This window comes from Solanum tuberosum, unplaced genomic scaffold, assembly GCF_000226075.1.
Source record: "Solanum tuberosum cultivar DM 1-3 516 R44 unplaced genomic scaffold, SolTub_3.0 scf00060, whole genome shotgun sequence".
Taxonomy (NCBI): domain Eukaryota; kingdom Viridiplantae; phylum Streptophyta; class Magnoliopsida; order Solanales; family Solanaceae; genus Solanum; species Solanum tuberosum.
Genome location: NW_006238985.1, coordinates 1,960,975 through 1,964,445, shown reverse-complemented (window position 1 = coordinate 1,964,445; position 3,471 = coordinate 1,960,975).

Genomic DNA, 3,471 nt, shown 5'->3' with positions numbered 1-3,471 from the left:
TCCGAATTCTAATTTGTAAAAAATTTCACATAGTCAAGAATCGAGCAACAAAACATTAAGAGCAAAAGATGCTTGAAGCGGGACGAGTATTACCTTCAAAGGGACAACATAATCGAGACCAGGCGAGCTTTGGAACAACGACTTCACTACCACAACGAGATTTCAATGATCTTTGCAAGCAGTGAGCATAAAGTATATTTTTATCTTTTATAGCTAGTGATTCTTTATGTGTATTCTTTCCTGAGTATCTAATTCTTATACTCTGTTCTCTGACACTAATACTAAAGAGGAAGAGAGCATATAAATGAGATTTCTTGAGTTCCCAATCTTTAGGGGGGGGGGATGGACAAAATCGAATTCAAGGCCTATTTTGAATTCAAACTCGAAAAAATTCTTTCACAATTCCGGAGAGACGACCTTTTCTGAAATTTTCGCCCCATTCTGAAAGAGGATAGGGAAGATGGATGCTCCAGATCGATTTGATCATCCTCGCTATGCAACGCGACTCAATCCCAAGGTGCAAGGACGATTCCATGTTGCCTTTGATGCTGCTAATGTACGATGTTTCTGGGTTTCTTTTATCGTTGTGTCGCTGGAGTTGACGCGTTGAAAGAAGAAAATTTGGGAACGTTGGATTGCACTAATTTCTTGTTGAATAAGAGAAAATGGGCCGGGTCAGGAGGAGGAATTGGATTGGGTTGGCTGGGAATTAAACATTGGCTAGAAATTAAGGAAAGTGGGTCGGCTATTGGAGTGGACCGCTGAAGTATTAATTGGATTAGCTGAAATAACCCATATTTTCCCTCTAAAAAAAGGTTTATAGACCAAAGCAGTTAAAATCACAATTGAGGGAAAGGTTCAATGTATTGCAACTATGGCCAACGAGAGTTAAAGATTTAGCCGAAATTAGATGTAATTGGTAAACACGACTAATTACTAAATAAGACGAATTACTATTAATTAATTAACGAGCTTCTTAATCTTAATGAAATAAAATAACTAATTTAATTCAACTCAGAATTATAACTATAATTTAAACTAAATTAATAAAACATTTAACTTAAAATGTAAAATCTTTTGAGGTGATTTTCTGATATTCATAAAATATATTAATTATATACATAATTATATGAAATATATCTATTGCTTAAAAGCTATACAATCCCACTGAAATTACTTAAAGTAACCTTGAAAAATATTTGAATTTTATAAAGCTAATTATTCTAAATCGTTTGAAAATTAAGAAGCCCATAAATTAATTATTATCGGGGAGGGTCAAAATTGGGTATCAACATACATGTATCTGGTATCTTAGATGTATGTATCTAGTGCGATTCGTATGTATTTGGGATATATAGATTATCTTGCTCGCCTCTTTCCTTCTCTCACTCGTTTCTCTACCACTTTTAATGTATCTGGTTGCAAAAATATATGTATCTAGGTATATCTTACTTGAAATCTGATATGAAATTATTAATTAGTGAGACAATACATGATTATTTGAAACTATAGGGAAAATTATAGAAATGTGCATGTGTCTTACTAAGTCGTTTTTCCTATATAAATCAACGTTGAGTCATTTAAATTTCTAATGGCCACGTCATGTCTTTTTCCCAAAAAACCTTTGCATATTTTACTTAACATATATATGATTTGTATTTGTAATCTCATCCTTGAAAATCTAGCATTGTGAAAGGTTGAGCCCAACAAAAGCATGTAAATGAAGGGTTAGGTGCACTTTTAACCCTTTGTGCTGGTATTTAATTTATACCCCTTATGATAAATAATTTTTTTCATAATAAGCTATGTTTAGACATGAATTTAATTTATAAAGAACGTATACATCACTAGACATAAGTTTGATCTGTAAAATGCAAAAAATAAAAAAAAATCGGACAATTTGAAGGACAAAATGTGCAATTTTATGGTAATGAATTGGAAAAGTTCAAAGTGAAACCCTACGCAGATCCAACTAATGAAATTTGGATGGAAAAATTATATGATACGGTAAACTAAGGCCCTATATTTACCTGAAATAGATCTATTTAAATAAATACAAATATTTTAGAGTTTTATAGCAGAGGATATACTTATTATCCACTTGAATATATTAGACATTTGATATTGTATACACACTGATACATTTATTAAGCGCACAAATATAATATATTCAAGCTATTAAGATATTTTATACGTGTGAATACACTTGTTAAAAAGGTGCGAATACAATATATTTCATTATTGTAATGGGCATGAATATTGTTGAGATGATTGTAGAGAAAGGGTGAAATAGTAATTACATTAGTAGAATTCTGTTATAACAGATTATGTAGTAGTTAGTTAGACTAGTCAGTTAGTTAGTCATTCTATAAATAGTAGTAGATACACTAAATGTAATTCATTCTGTATTCATTCTAATCAATACACACAAGGAGTTATTTACTCTCTCTGTTAAGCTCTAAGAATGATCTAGAAGGTCTTCATCACTTCTTCAATGGAGGTTTTATCAAATACCATGTATCCTGCTATGTTTTGAAACCAAAATATTGTTATATTTTATCATTAAGCAAAATCTTACTAGTTTTCGTAGATCTGGGCACACACACCATTATGGTCCGCTAGGGAATTATGGACATTAGTTGAAACTCATACTTCAATTAATCAATGGTCTATTTTTTAAAATGCATTCGGACGCAAATGTTCATATGTTTTAATACATTACAAAAATACCAAATTATTAAGTTCTTAAACAGTACAATTATTTCCATCAAACTACAATAATAGGATAAAAAGAAATTCATGTTCAACATATAAATAAACTTAACTTTGATTCGCCAATTTGTATTTATTATTTTGTGCATCGAATGAGTTTAAACATATATTTAATCGTAGATTTTTCCCCCAAAATCTTACTGTAACGACCGGATTTCGTAGTTATAGAAAAGCCAACGGGATAATTATTTGGATCGGAAAACTTTTTCGTAGTAACTTGGAATTTCCTAACCTAGTCCAGATTTGGACGAAATCGGAGTCATTAAGGTGTAGGGAAATCTGGTAACAACCGGGTGACTTATTTATGATTTTGATTACATGAGTAGTTAGATAAGTCGTTAAGGAACCCATACGACTTTACGGAATTGAATTCGGGTGAGTAGAACTCCCAAAATCGATCTTAGCGTGAACGATATTTTTTTAGCGTCGTTGGTTAAAGGTGTGTTGTGAAATGAGGGTCTTGGAATTATTAAAATAGCTCATTGGTTCCGTGCAAGCCGGTGGGGTGGGATTTCTGCCGCTAGGGCGGGGCCGCTGTAGTGGGGTGAGGACCGCTGTGGCGGGTTCGACGCGACTTAAGGTCGTAAATAAACCCCAAAACGTCTTTATTCTACACTTTTCGATTTTCAAAGCTAAGGAACAAATCCCGTGCGACTCTTGACAGTTTTCCACCATTCTTGAGGCTAAAGGTAAGCTTTT